At 44.5% G+C, this 15951-nt stretch overlaps 1 protein-coding gene across 9 annotated transcripts in view; it reads left to right on the top strand.

Annotated features, from left to right (window-relative positions):
- The first annotated feature begins 1564 nt into the window (after positions 1 to 1564).
- The window catches only part of KDM6B (lysine demethylase 6B), a 2050345-nt gene continuing 2035958 nt past the window's right edge, over positions 1565 to 15951 (top strand). For all 9 annotated transcript variants that reach the window (XM_069646240.1, XM_069646239.1, XM_069646242.1 and 6 more), the window contains exon 1: positions 1565 to 1909. The gene's annotated coding sequence lies outside the window, so the exon portion shown is untranslated. The remainder of the gene's footprint in view (positions 1910 to 15951) is intronic.

Raw genomic sequence — 15951 nt, 5'->3', positions numbered from 1 at the left:
GCTGAATTTGACATATCCTACCTACCCTGCCTTACCACACCATCTACCAGTATGTCACTCCTCCCCTATACAAACTGGGAATGATTTTAGTTGTACATGCTAGCCCTTCCACCTTGTAGGATTTAGCTCTCAAGGCCAGTTTTCTCTCTATTTGTGCACTTCGAAACTAGTTTCCTTGGAGTCTTGCTTACTACATAGGCATCCAAGTATGGGGCGTGGCTTTCCTTCTCCCTGTAAACCAAAGAGCAAGAAATGACGCTGCCTACTCTCCCATCAGCGCAGTAACCTGGGAATTTTGCTTTCTTCTTTACATCAGACTAAAGGGGGTGGGGGCGAGTAAAGCAAACACATGGGCATGCATTGAGCAACCAGTAGGTGAGTGGGAGGTGATACTGAGCATGGAAAGTCATAAGGTGGGTCAAAGGGAGTAAGGAAGGATGGTGGTTCAGTGACAGAAGCGAAATGTGGGTGAAATGGTTTGGCAGGTTGAGTAAAGAAAACTCCCACCGGGAACACACCGTAGTAATGTGATAGTACACTTAGGTATATATGTGGGAGGGTAGGGTATAAACGTGCGAGGTATCTAGTAGTGAATTAAAGGATAAGGATTGATGCAGGTACAAGAGACCTGCAGGAGTGAGTACGTAAGGGCTAAATCAAGGAACTAGAAAAATAAGTGAGGTGTGGCAGTAAAGCAGGAAGGGACGGGACCAAGCAGGTGTGGAGACACGTTGGCCAGACAGAATAAGGTTTGAGGAGAATGGTATGGAATTACTGAATTGGGTGGAAGTAGAAAAGGAAGAGGTTATCGAAGGAGTAGGGGAGAGTGGGGGGGTGGGAGAGAAAGCAGAGTTTGGACCAACTAGAGGAAGGGGAATGAAGTAGAGATGGGGAGAGTGGCGAATGAATTAATAAAAAGGTGAAGAACAAGCAGGGGCTGATATATGTGAAGATTGAGCTGTGATATAAGAAGGGAGGGATGGTTCAGGAAAGACAATCATAAATGTGTTTAGAAGAAAAAAGGAAGAGAAGCAAGTAGGTTGAGATGGGGAGAGGGCACGTGAATGGGCACTGACACCCCACACGAGAGAGCAGAAAGAATAAGATAGAAAAATGGGCGGGTAGATGAAAAGATGAAACAGAATAGGACAGAACTGGAGGATGGTTACATAGGCGTGGAGAAGGAGGAGGGTTTGGAGGAGGTGGGCAGCTAGAAGGGGAAAATGGGATGGACTGGTTGAGGAGGATATACTCTCAGAGGAGGGGCTAGGAAAGGGTATGAAATGCGAAGAGGAATAGAAGTAGGGTGACACGAGTGAAAACGCGTGGGAAGGGGGGGTGTATGAGACGGTGAACAGTAAGGGTGGGTGGGCGCGTTGGAACAGTGAATATGTGTGTTGGTAGAGTGGAGGAGTGATGGAACAAGCGAGTGGGAGGAGAGGAAACGAGTGTCGGTGGGAGGAGATGAGAGAGAGGGGGCACGGGAGAGAGACGGGAGTGGAGGGAGGACTATGGAGGGGGTGGAGCAGGAGGGGAGGAGTGCACTCAGAAGGCGTGTGGGAAATGATGCTACTACGCACTTTGAAATACCCAGCAGCTCCTGCTGCACAGTCCTGCAGCAGCCCCCTTCAGGGGCCCCTGCACCGTCGGGGGCCACCCGGAAAGGGGGTGGCTTCCTGGCAAGCATGCGTCAGTGCTGCCCACCTTTCGTGGGCGGCAGCAAGGAGCTTCGATGCCCCACGGGCACTAAAATGGGGGCATCTACACGGCCGGAGAAAGGAGGGGAGGGTCCTCCAGCCTCATCGGTGCAGGAGAGTGAGGGGCCCAGAGAGGAAAACAAGGATGAATGGAATAGAGAAGATAGGAGGGAGTGGGCTGAATTAATCCCCTCAACCCGATCCAACATAAGGTAGGAGAATGCTCTTCATAGAAATATTAGTCTTTCGGAGAAATCTAAAAAGTTCAATATGTTTTTTTAAAATTAGTCCACGTGAGGGTATTTTTTATGTGTTGTTGATGCAAAGTTACCAGGGGGCGGGGCACATCTATACCCATATGTATAGTGAGAAAGGGTGAGTTCTATTCGGTCTCGGCAAGAAGAGCTGTGTCCGTTCTGTAAATATACATTCTTATTTTGTACGTGAGAGTCCGCATGAAGTAGCATCTGGTAATGTTACCTTTAACATATCTGCACATTACACGTTTGTGATTCATGTGTCCAGTGGGAGGATTCAGTGAAGTGCGTGGGTTTTCGCAGCTGCTCGTGTGTCGACCTTTCTTTACGTCGACACAGCCTTGTTTACACCCTCTATGCGCGCACTGTTGGTTTTTGGTACTGTTTTTACGTGCGTATAGCGTGTCGTACTCTTTTTCAAGAGGCTGACAGGTGGCTTTTGGCCCCCCGTGCAACTCCTACATACGATAAAACCCTGTTGTCGGGTTCTGCTTACCTCATCCTCATGACATTTAAAAAAAAACGTACTTCCACCCCCGTCAGAGAAAACAGAAATAAATAATTTCCCCGTCCCTATCCACCAACCCTACTACGGCTACATTAAAAAATAGAATTGGTGCTAAAAATAAACACGGGACATTATCATCTCCGACCTGTCTCCTAAACTAAGTGGGGGGGAGGGAGTGGCAGAATTGTTTGGAAGTGAGGGCGGTGGGATCGCGGAGCATTTGCCATGTGGTGTGTGCCGTGTTCTTTTTCCAAGAAGGATTCAAATAAGAGGATCTTAACGTGTTGTTTTTGTTTTTGCATACATACAACTTGGTATACGTGTGGCAGCCCCTGACTGCCCCGCACAGATGCATTTTTTGAAAGCATTTTACATTTGCAATTGAGTGGGAGCTTGAAGTAAAAATACCCTTCTTTATAAAAAGTTGAGCGAGCACCTGACCGACGACTTCTGCCCCACCTCCAGAACCACAAGATATTATACCTGAGACCTTAATATCTGACGGGTAGGCTAATTTGGCTGGGGGTTATTTGTATGCCCTCTGGGCAGCATTCTATAATTAAAACCGGCAATCATCTTCATTACGCCTTCCGTCAACACGTCTCCGTTTTCTTATGTCGAAGAAGAGCTTCTCTATCGTCCCTTCTATCGACCGTGACCTGCCATGGTCTTCCTATATTGACTGATGTGTCAACCCCCTTTTTTTCCCCCCATCTGCCAGTGTGAACTGTTCTCGGTGTACCCCCACCCATTGTCAAAAACAATCTCCCTGTGATGCAGGGGTCTTAAAACCGCGAGGCTGGCCCCCATAGTGGGCCTGAAGGATATCTAAGTGGGCTGCAAGGCTCTTCAAAAAGGCAGTACAGTGCACTGCTTTTAATAGAAAATATAAGTATATATGGCATCTAAGGGGGCCTGGCAACTATATTTTTACTCAAAGGGAGTGGCTTGGCATTAAAAAGTTTGAATACCACTGCTGTGATGTCATGTGGCAACAGTGACCTTGCTGTATCGTGTGCCTGTGGCAATGTCTCTACATTGGCCTGTATAGCACCAATCTCAAATGGTAGGTCTGGTCCCTTTAAGGTGGCTCAAGGATTTTCATGGGGAGCACAAGCCTTAGCCTCCATAAAAAGGGATTACAGTGACTGCTTTTAATAGAAAATCAGTATATAGCTTGATCGGAAACAATATTTTAACTAAAGAGGGGAGTCACTATAAAAAAAAATTGTTGTACTGCTTTGAAAATGCTCTTTCCACCTGTTCTCACTTACTACATTGTCATTTGTCTATATAGGTCATGTTCTCTGACCATTTCCCAATGTCATCTTGTCACCAACAATATCCACGTCATCTTGTCAAGATGGAGATTGCATTATTTGTCCATATTGTGTCCCGTTCTCCTACCTGTCAAAGTTACCGCCCAATGTTTTCTTGTCGATGTCAAATTGTCAAGAAGATGACCTATCATTGGTAACAAAGAAGAAAGCTTATTCTTAACAACTGCCTCTCTCTATGTCAACCTATGTGGCTACAGCTCACAGTAGGCCGTTATATATCAACAGTAATGTCACTATGTTACACCAGTCTTTTCAGCCATCATGCTTTCAAAGTCATCTATTCATGCCAATGATTTGTAGTTTGACTTGTACCATCAACGATTTCTGCATCATCTAAATCTGCCAGCTTTAGCACTGTGTGTGCTCTTGTGCTACCAATTATTTCTAGGCCATCATTTTTCAACAGTTATTGCCAACAACGCCTACCTGTCTTGTTGCAAGCAAAATCAGCATTGTTTTATGGCTATGCTATAGTGCAATCATGGGGCTGCCAGAGTTCTTGCATAACTTAAAAGATGCTGTACATTTTAAATTGATTAAACAAGTGTATGGGAGCCCCTCTGCTGAGAACGAACATGGGTCAAATACCCTGTTCTATGGGATTTCTCCCACTGAGGAATGTCTACAACCGCATAAGAGGGGCTCCCACAATTTTGTACCATTTAAAATTGATGTCATGCCAAGCAACATCTCTTGAGGAAGAAGAGATGAGATTCCAGGGGTGACTCAGAGTCCGACTTGGCAGGGCTAGGGGTTGGTATTACGTTGTGGGCCCCACAGCAGACTCCTGTCACTGTTGTACGTCTCAAAGACTTTGGGAAGACTACGTTCCAAGGGTAAACATGTTAACGTTGTAAGCCACTTGCCTCCATGCAATGATTGCCGGTTCTCGATGTGCATATGATTTCTTAATCTCTAAGAGTGAATGATCTCTAGCTATTTGCTGGTGTAACCTTTGGGGCATGCAGCCTTGTCCTCAATGTTTGAGCTTGACAGGCCTTCATGTCAAGGGTAATTTGATAAGGATCGGAAGGGTTCTCGTTGTGCCTCTTCGGGGACTCCTGCACACATGATAGCTAAGTTTAAGACTGCATGTTTCGTTTCAAGTGCCCAGCAAAGATGACCATGATTTCGTCAGGGGATCCTTGTTTAGTTTAATGGAAAACTCAAACTGGGTCGGAGTTGTCTTAGTTCCAGAGTCGACAACGTGACCACGCTGCGTCTAGTAACCTGTCCTAGGGAGCATGGACGTTTCCTTTGGGCGATAGTACCACGGGTGCCCGGGCAGTGTGTTTACCTTCGGAGGAGCAGCACGGGCGATTATATCCGGGTAGCAGTAGGAATTCCCACGGGGCCACCAAGTATCTTTCCGCCTTTTTCCGTGTTGGGTCACGGTGGGCTGCAGCCCTCTCTTTTTCGCGTTAGTGACAAACGGTACTCGTCGGCTTCCACAGAGTTGGCGCTCGCGGCTGTTGGGTTACAGGATGGACGTACTTTCTGGTGATTCCGAGGCACGCCTCCTGTCAAATATCACTGATCTGCTGCGCACTTGGGCACGTATGTGTACTCTGCGGCGGCCATATTTGTAAACTCAAGAAGCGCGTGCTTCAGGTAGACGCATTCCTGCTTGTTTTCCGCCTCTTCATACGCATCTCTTTTTGCTGCGCCGTAAGGTGTGTGTGCGCGTGCGCGTGCGCGTTTTTTTCTCGTTCGAATTTACTTAAAAACTACTCCCAAACCCCTCTCGTAATGTGAGCAGCCCAATTTAGGCGGGAGACTCCCGATTTTGAGGTGAAAAATATTGCTATTTTTCACAGTGTCCCACCTAAAATAACTGTAGCCCCAATGCATTCCTATGGGAAAATATGTGTCTCCCGATTTCCCTGTGGAAATCTCCCTCCCAGGTGCATCTGAAATTTGGCATGTATGCTCGGTCTCCGCCTAAGATAACTCTAGCCCCAAAGCTTTTCTATATGTAGATATGTCTCCCGATTCCCCTGTGGAAATCTCCCTCCCAGGTGTGTCTGAATAGTGACATCTATGCGCTATATATTTTTGTTTTATATCACTGCTTCCAGTAAACTGATTTGGGTGTGGGGTAGAACTTCAGTTCCCTTTTTGGAAGATGACGGGCAACATCAAATAAAGCTTAAGACGTTGATATGTTCATATCTTTTGCTGGGATCATTGGATGGGGGTGGTAACATTTTAGGAGCCTTAGGCTCTCTTGGTAGCGATCTAGGTACATCTATGCTTTAATATTTCAGGCAAAAACCACTTCTTTATTTTATTATTAACGTGTGTTATGTTTTACATTAAACCTTTAATCCAACTACATGATTGACTCCGAGGTGGGTGTCACCCGCCAAAAGCGTGTCAGTTGAGAGGTATGTGATTAATAAATACAAACAGTACAATTAAAACAAGTCCATCAATATTTAAAGTTAGATAACCATCCCACAATCCAAACATTTCATATAATACTCATGAAATCTAATATTTCCAACACTTGGATCTATCTTTTTTTAAAACTAAAAATGTCTAATATGTATCCGTAAAGCTACAGCAACCAGGCTTAACGCCTGCTGTTCTCCGTACCTGTTTTCTGAATTTAAGACTCTTACATCACAGATAAAAAAAAAAAAAAATCTAAATTTAGATTTCTCTAAGCATTTACCCCCTATACTCCACATACAAATGGCTGAGAGACTCCAGATACATTGTATCTATACACAACCTACAATATTGTCTCTTCAAACGATAAATCCCACCTGAGACCTATAATTTCCATGGTGCCAATCAATTCATAGTGTGTAATTGAGCCATACACATGTATCTTCTCATTCTTTCCAGAAAACTCTTTAAATGACTGAAAAGCTGAGTATACGGGAATAACTTTGATATATTCAATTGCAGTGGCCTTAGTACTTTAATAATTTGCGTTTCTGGCCCAATCCCACAAATAAACCTTCTTCTTTACCTTCTGCATAATTTGATTTGTTTGGGTTATTACCAGTCAATTTTATCTATGACTTAACATTATAAATGCATAATTCACTTTTACAAAGACAGGGAGTTGCAGTGTCCGACCTATGCACTTAACTGGCTTACACATTCCAAGTAATGTTAATTGATTTGCTTTAATTAGATTCACATAAAAACAAACCTAACTTTTGCCCGTGAAACAATCCTAGACCAGACTAATCCAGGACAATAATATATATCCTTAGCTTACCTTTCAATTGTGATAACCATAACTGATATATTCCCTCTAAGTTCTATCTCATATACAATTATAAAAGTGACCTTCTCTTTACAGGCCTTAATAAATGGTTGTGACAAATATCTCCCATATCAATGGTCAAAGCGCATCAGTGTTTCCATCGTTCTCTGTGCTTTCGTATTAATTTAATTATTAGCATTAACCATTGACAAATTAATTTAAAATGTGTAAGTCCCAGAATCTTGCGAACTCTCCTTTTCAAAAATAGAAAGTCAATAATATTCTCTCCAATAAAAAATGGACTTCTGTTACATCAATAACCTTCTTAAACAATATAAAAAAGAGGCACCAGAATTCCTGCACATAAAACACTATATTTGCTAGGGCCCTTGTCCCAGGCGCCTTGACGAATTAAAATGTACACTAATCCTTTTTATAGACTTTTTCAACATGTAATTCCCATTTTAGCAAATGCATTACTTGTATTTCATATTCAGTTTTCACCTTTGAGGCAAACTAATTATGACATTTTCCTGCATTATGCTGGAAATCGGGTTAAGTTGTATAACCTTAATTTATGAGAGGCCAAAAATGATTGCTATCACATTTCCCCTATAGTTGTATCATCTTTAGTCCCTTTGTTGATAACTCCTTCTGTTTACGAAGGTTTATCCAATTTCTACCTCTCCTAATTTGTCACCTTTTTTCAAACTGATCATCTCTCAGTATAATCCTTTGATACCTAACCACTCATTTTTGTAACCAAATAGTTTCATCAAAGAGGTTCTTATGATTATTATTCCAGGCCAAATTACTCAGTCCGGGGCACCATGCTCATCTCTTAGTCACTTTATTCGACCATACCATGGAAAACAAATTTTATAACAGTGAACAACGTTCGTTCCAAAACAATATGGAAGTTCATACTATGTGATCTGCAGACAGAATCCCATGGCAGTGGGTTTTATGTTTCTAAGAACCAAAAGGAAGAGTAGAGCCTATTTGAGTACCAATGTGTAGGACTTGTGCCAGGGCATTTGCTTTCCTAGGTGAATTGGTAATGCACAACTTGCTGTGCCTTTTACTTAGACCACATTTGGGCCTGTATCATCACTGTAGGTCATCTGATGCTCTCTGCTGGTGCTGTCCTTGGCAGATGCCTAGTCGAGCCTTGTCCTAAATCCAGCCTTGTTACTTTTATTATTATTATGGTATTTATTGAGAAGCAACAGAGCGCTTTACAGAGGGTGTGGGGGGAGGCACTCTGAAAGACACTGAAAGGGAAACTACTGCCAATGGCAGCATAGTTTGCGCTGTGCACCACATTCTTTAACATAACCCAAATATTCGGCTTACTATTCAGATTGTATCACAAGTGTTGCTATCATATGCTAGCTAGTACCACTATGAGCTGAAATAAGCTCACCATTTCCAGGTTTTGACATCAAAAGTTCAGGTACTGACCCCTTTTCCAGGATTGGCAATAACGATCACAAGTACTTTCATTATTGGTCCGATGCTGTGAAGATGGTTGCATGAAGTGAAAAATTCCTTCTTGGCTGCAGCGCACCTTCACTAACCATTTATACAGAGAGGAAACACGCTGATCGCTCTCTACCTAAGGAATCCTGCAATTCCCCAGCATTACAGGTTGCATAAATCCTTTTGCACCACACAAATTTGCATGTGAAGTGATACGCACAGCATGGGCTGTCTGTTTGAAGGGAATCTAGTTGATCTCTGCAGCGTCCTCCATGTACATGACACCAGTTGGTGAATCATGACCTACCACCAACCATCCAAAAAGTAAGACAGTACCATAAAATACTTTTCAAGCTCTACAACTGTAAGTGATACTTTAGTGTTGAACAGGCCATTTCAGCTAACCTGCTACACATGCCAGTTCACCACCCATTATCCATCCCTGAAAGTTCACAGCCACTGAGCAATGCATTATGAGTATAATAATCAGCTCAAAGGCAAATATTTTTCTGCCTAATATTATTTTTCTTAATATTTTAAGAAAACATACTTCTGGTCTTAAACCATGCCCATAACGAACTTAGCAGAAGTATTGGTGATACGAGAGCTCTATTAGAGGACATTGAAATCTTGTGATTTTGAGAACGCTGGTGAACTGTCTACAAAATATTAAATCCAGAGTTTGAGGACAGGAGCATTATTAGAGAACACTGATGGTGCACGACTCCAATTCCACCAAAAGTGCAGTTCTGTTAAGGAGAGCTGTTATTAAAAAGTGAATTGGTGGGAATTGTCAAGCTCTTGCATCCTAAAAATATTTCTGCTAGTTTTCGCCTCGTCTCTAGCTAACAAAACATCTAGAAGTGCATAATATGTTCGGCGATGGACATTTTATTATTCCCATGCCTGCTGGACATGAACCTGTTTCTGTTTTGGGCTTAGCGCAGTCTTGCATTCACACTGTAGCCGTTTTAAAACGGGAAGGTGTTTCTCTCTTGGTGTTAAAAGACCATCATACACAAAAGCAGATATGAAATGCTCCTGGATAGATGTAGGCCTACGTTTTGTATGGGAAAGACTGGGCATGCATTCAGCTTACAGCAACAAAAGATGAGGGTTGAACTTGGTTTTCCAAGCAAACATGGTCTTGGATTCTTGATTGCCTTTTTTGTTTTAACAAAGTTGGATCATCTTGACAAGGTTCGCAGTGTATCATTCTTTTGATGTTACTTTGATGTCCTAATTGTGACAATTTTTAAGCAAAGGCTGAAAGCCATCTACACAAACATATATAATGGGATCATATGAAATTGTCTTCACATAACATGTAAATATTTGCATTATTTGTCTAAAATAAACCAATATTTTGTATATGCAAAATAACAAGACTTGGCAGTGCCCAGTAAACTATTATTATTATTTGTTTGTTTTTTCTTTTGTTTGTTTCTTCCCTGGCCCTGTCTTTCTACTGTTTCTAGGGGTGGGGCGAGGGGGTGGTTTCACTTCGGAATTTGAGGCCTAATCCCCAAAGTACACCTTGGAAATGCACAAATGTACTCTGGTGCTCCAACACGTATTTATGGATTCATAAAGGGGCACCAATTTGCTGTTTCTTCTTGGTCCTCTCCCTCATCAAATATATTTTTACATTTTTAATTCAGGCAAATGTCCCCCTGACATAATTTCCCCATATGCTTTGAGCTCGAATAGCATGTCTTGGATGGCGCAGATTGTGCATGTCATCCAGTGGTTAGTTGAATCCCTAATGGCGTTGCAAGTGTGGCCATGATAGTAAGTAGCTGTTATTAAATACAAGGATTTATGCTTCTTTTGTCCATACTCGCTGGTAGTTGTGATCTAGGAGGAGTTAACTGCAGGCTATGTTTAACTGAGGATATGCACAAAAGAGGGGAACAAAGACTACCTCAGACCCCTGCTTCTTCTGAAAAACTAATAACGTAACTGAACGTGCACCCAGATGTTTGCAGCTGTCTCAACTTCTTATTGACCAGACCTTATTCAAGAATGATTTTGAGAAGAACACAATGACATATTTTGTGATTTGTTCATCTTTAGTTCCTGTTTTTTTCTCAATTTTTTCTGAAGAAGCTGGAGTAGGAGGTAGTCTGTTTTTTGCATATGTTCATTACCCTGATGTAACTCTCGTTAAACAAAAAGGTAGGGTAAAACCTGTTGTATAGGTGTTTGTGATGTTGGAAATGCATTGGAGGGACAGGGACTCCCTGTCCTTGTCCTGTAGTCCTTTTACATTTGTGTTCTGTATTGTTTTCTGCCGAGCAGTCCATGTGGGACTCCTGGCAGTGCAGCTCCTCCTGTTTTTGGTTTGTTGTACATACCCATGGGATACCCTTATGGCACCCTTGGGTGGGGTACAACCCTGTGCCCCTAGCATATGTGTGTGACCCACAGAGCAGGGTATGGGCTGGTGGCATCTCCATGCTGAATTTGACAGGTGCTCTGAGTATGCTCCATTTTGGGATACCCAGGCCCTGCCATTGGAATCAGTCGATTCCTGATAGGAAACAAGATGGCCCCTGTGGCCTCTTGCTTTCTATTGCCTGTTACCTTGTTTTCCCAAAGTCCTGGGAAGCCCTGACTCTATCCCTTCCACCTGAATGGCTGTTGGGTGGAAGTTCCATATATGGTGGTGTTGTGAAGTCCAGGCCAGACTGGCTGGAGCCTACCCAGTGACTGTATGTTGTGGGTACACTCTGTGGCTGGGACCTGGGTGAATGGAGTGTGTGACCAATATGCACTTCTTGTTGTGGATGTCTGGTTTATGGTGTTTCACACAATGACTGAGACAGTCATGCCCAAAACTGGTATGAATGCAGTGTGTAACGTTGAATGGCTGAGTACTTGTCCCAATACACATTCCTTGTTGTGAGTGTCTGCGAGGGAGGAGAATGACCTGAATGCACTGCATGCCTCATTGGCTGACTGACTGCTGAATGCCCTTCTGAGTTATTGGTTGCCTGAGTGTGACCCAGCAGAATGAATGAGAGATCAAATAGTATATCGGGCCTCTCACTGCTAGAAATCGTTCAGAAGCTGAAGTTGAAACTGACGCTTAATCTCAAAGCTGAGCCTGAAGAAGAAGGTTGACTGCTGTCTCCCTTCGCCGAAAGCCGTCAAGACTGATCCAAGTGAGGACCTGGTTGGGCGCCCTCTTCCCGTGCTCCGAGGGACCATCAAGCACCGCTAACCTTCGCCGAAGCTCCCTGGAAGTCAGACCCTAGAAAGGCTTCCGACCAGAGACTGGGACCGCCGAGGAGAACGAAGATAAGCAACGGACATTCCGTCCACCGTCGTCGACCAGTTTACGCAGGTTTGTGTAACCACTGGAGGCCCGTCAAAGCTGTGTTGCCCAGAAGCGGGGACCGCTTGATGCCGAGCCACCGAGGACCGGAGCCTGCGCACTCCTTTGGCTAAGACTTTTGATTCACGGATGCGCTCGTCCGCACCGCTGCCCGCCTTATCCCACCGGAAAAGGCCAGGCCGTCGATGTGCCCAGGAGCATCTGACGATGGGTTTCCCGCCACCCAAAGACCGTAGAGACGCCGGACGATTTGACGCCCTTGCTGGGCCACAGTTCTTCACAAACTCTTTGCGGTCCTGAACTATCGACATCGAGGTCCTCGCACTCCTCTGCCTTGCAGGACGTCTTCACTCCGTCGATGAGCACCGCTGCGACTGAAGCTGCCGCCTCCACACTGAGTTCACTTTCTTCGTGGGATCTCGACGATCCGTGGCTCCTGCTTTAAAGGGAGCCGCTCAAGAAGGATCCGTCGACGACCCGATGTTGAACTCTGCTATTCCAGTTACATTGGGGTGGTAGAAACATTATAGAAGGAAATAAGACTTATAGAACAATATATATGGACTGGGCATGTGATATATCTGTACTTTACAGGTTGCCCAGGTGGGGGGGATCTCCACACAGAACTGTGTCTAGTGGTAGGGGCCAGTATTCTGCCAATTGTTCTAACCAACTGCTTTCCTCCTATGTCTATTGTTGGTTACCTTTATTAATTGATTTGTGTGACATTTAACCAGAGTACAGTTGATACACTTTAATGAAATCTGATAATAATTGTGGTACCACATAGAAACTGTATATATTTGCCATTGTAGATTTACTAAGCACAAAGTGAGTTATTGTAATTGTGTACATAACCTTGAACTTAATTATATAAAGACTGTGTTTTAACTAATAAAGTTTGTGGGCATTCCTTTGTGGGGGCTTGGGACCACAATGTACTTAAGAACCAGCCTGCATCACCTCCTAAGAAGCTAGGCCTTGATTGCTCGACTACGTTACCAATAATAGAGAATCTTGGCTGGGGTCCTCTGCGCCTCTCCTCTACCATATAGAGAGCAGAAGGACAGACGCCCCCCCCTCCAGTCTTTGCAGTGTTTCACTGCGGAGCCACCATTTTGTTCAAGTAACTATGCCTGGAGACTATGCTAATGGTAACGGTGCGCGGTATAAGAAATCTTATCATAACATATTCATTATTACAATACGTAAGCTAACCTTTGATGGCATTATTATTGTTATGGTATTTATTGAGTGTGGTCCTAGCTTTCGGGAAGCCATTGAGAGCTTTACAACCATAGGGTGAAGAACATAGTGAGGGAAGCAGAGAAAAAGGGAGGGGTGCAAACAACGGAGGGGGTTAGGCTTTTGGCAGATAGGGATTGACAAGGAACCACAGGAGGAAACGGTAAGAAGCAGATCACTGAGTCTCAGGTAGTTTGGGGAGTGAAGGATTTGTGGACCTAGGTGCTAGGGAGTGCCATTCCTTGATGAGGAAGGTCTTTACATTTTTCCTGAACTGTAGTAGCGTTGGAGCAAGTCTGATGTTGGCAGCAGGGAGGAAGTTCCAGAGTGTTGGGGGGGGGGGGGGAGACCGAGAAGTCTTGCCTTCTGGTTCGTTCCTTCATACACAGTCGGAGTTCAAGTCTACACATGCTCTTTTGGTGGATCACCGGTCTCCGGAGATGCTGATTTTTGTCAATGAGGTATCTTTTTTTTTTTTAACCAACTTTATTTTCATTTTTGTTTTTAACGTAAGACAACAGTTAGCCTTCGGTTACAACAGTATTACAACCATTATCATCCGTATAAACAAATTATTTAACCTACTTGAACTTTGTCATTGAGACTATTATTGTCTTCCAACTCCCCCCCCCCAAGTACCCCCACCCTCGCCCACCCTTCCTACCCCCTTCCCTTAGAGTTATCTCAACCAAACTGAACCAAGGTTATAACCAAAGCAAAGCAGTTTCCTGAGCTCATCCCCCTCTTTGTCTTCTGCTGTCTTTATCTGATATGGATGTTTCTTAGAATCCTGGGTTTAAGGAATTGAGCCTCCCTCTCCCCCACATAGTCCTGAAGTGGATCCCATATGGCTAAGAATTTGAGGTATGTCCCTGACTTTGTGGCGCAAATGTTCTCCATCGCCATAACTCCCCAGACTTTCATCCACCACCATGGGGCTGTAGGGCCTTCCACTGTCTTCCATCGTTGGGCCACTGTCCTCCTTGCTGCAGACAGTAGGTGGATGATGAGGGCCGCTCTGTTCCCTGAAGCTGCGTATATCCCTTCTGACACGGCCCCCAACAGGATGACCTTAGGGGATTGTGGTAGGTCTGCACCTGTTATGTCTCTGATTAGACTCAGTATTTCTTTCTAATACACTTTTATCCTTGGGCACAACCACCACATATGGAACAGGTCACCTCTTTCTCCACACTGGCGCCAACAATTTGAAGGATACGTGGTGTTCATTTTATGTATTCTGCTTGGGGGCAGATACCATCGATAGCATAACTTGTATGCTGATTCTTTGATTGCCATGGATTTGGATAGTTTGTGAGCCCTCCTCCAGATTTGACTCTATTCTTCCTGTGTAATCTCCTCCCCTATGTCCCGCTCCCAGTCCTTCATATATTGGAGGGTTTCACCTGCTTGCGATTTATCTAGTAACTTGTACAGTCTAGTGATCCCTTTTTCTTGTGTCCCCTCCCGTATCGTGAGTTCTAGACCTACTGGGGGACGAAATCCAGCCCGTTTTACCTCTGGGTGTGAGATCCAGTGACACACTTGTATATATTTAAATCTGTGATGCTCGGTGATGCCAAATCTTTGTTTGCATAGATCAAAGGAAAGTGGGGCATCATCCTGGTACAAGTCTCGTAAGGACACTGCGTCTGCTCCCTGCCACCCGTCCCAGAACTTTTTGTGGAGCCCAGGCAAAAAATCTGGATTATGTACAATAGGGGACATTGGACCCAGGCCTTGTTTGTTCCCCCTGCCCCGGATCGCCGTATCCCAGGTTTGAAGTGTTTTTGTCGCTTCCAGTAGGATAACTCCCCTCTCCCGTGCTTTTGGCTTAAGGAATGGTAGCATACATAGAGGGGTGTCAGTCGCGGACTGTTCTACTCCCCCCCCACCCTGGGAGGGGGTCACTACCCGCCAATTTCAGTGCTGGCGCCAATTGGGCCGCTAAGACATATCTCCCTATATCCGGCACTCCTAGCCCCCCACAGGAGAGTTGGGCGCATCATGATCTTTTTTTGGATTCTCGGCTTCCTATTCCCCCAGATAAATTTAAACACGGCTTTTTGGAGCTACTGAATCATTTTCGGGGGATCACCACCGGGGTAGAACTTACCACGTACAGTAGTCTGGGTAACAAGGTCATTTTTATCGCCGCTATCCTAGCAAACCATGCTAATTCCTGGACGTCCCATCTCTGCAAGTCTCCTTGCAGGCGCTTCCATAGAGGAGTGATGTTTGCTTTGAGCAGGTTTTTTGTGGATCTAGTGATGCGGATTCCTAGGTATTCCAGGGACTGTTTTTCCCACTGTAGGGGGTAGTGTTCCTCTAGCTATGTTATGTTCCCTCTACCCTCGGTTACATTCAGTGCTTTGGATTTTGGCGTAATTTATTGTGAACCCTGATGTTTTTTCGAATCTCTGCAGTTCTTTAATTATTCTGGGTAACGTGTGCTTTGGATCTGCATGTAAAGCATAATATCGTCTGCATATAGGGTCTCCCCTGTTTGCACCTCCCTAATCCTGTGGGCAAATGGCTCCATTGCCATGGCGAATATAAGAGGGGAGAGGGGACACCCCTGCCGAGTACCTCTCCGGATATTGAGTCTTTCTGATGTGTAGCCATTTACAATTAGGTGCGTAGATGGATGCTGGTAATTAGCCAGAACCATCTTGGTAAATGTCGGCCCACAGCCGAAACCTTCTAGTACCAGACTTACGTACTCCCAGTCTATGCTGTCGAATGCTCGTGTGGCATCAAGCGCAGCAATAGCAAATTTCTGGGCGCCCCTGGTGCCACAATCTATGATGTCAATTAGCCGCCTGAAATTATCCTGAGTGTGTCTTCCCCGTACGAAGC

This window comes from Ambystoma mexicanum, chromosome 1p, assembly GCF_040938575.1.
Source record: "Ambystoma mexicanum isolate Mex_15411 chromosome 1p, UKY_AmexF1_1, whole genome shotgun sequence".
In the NCBI taxonomy this organism is placed as follows: Eukaryota; Metazoa; Chordata; class Amphibia; order Caudata; family Ambystomatidae; genus Ambystoma; species Ambystoma mexicanum.
Note: the sequence above shows the minus strand (reverse complement) of the source record. Positions and strands in the feature narration are given on the sequence as shown.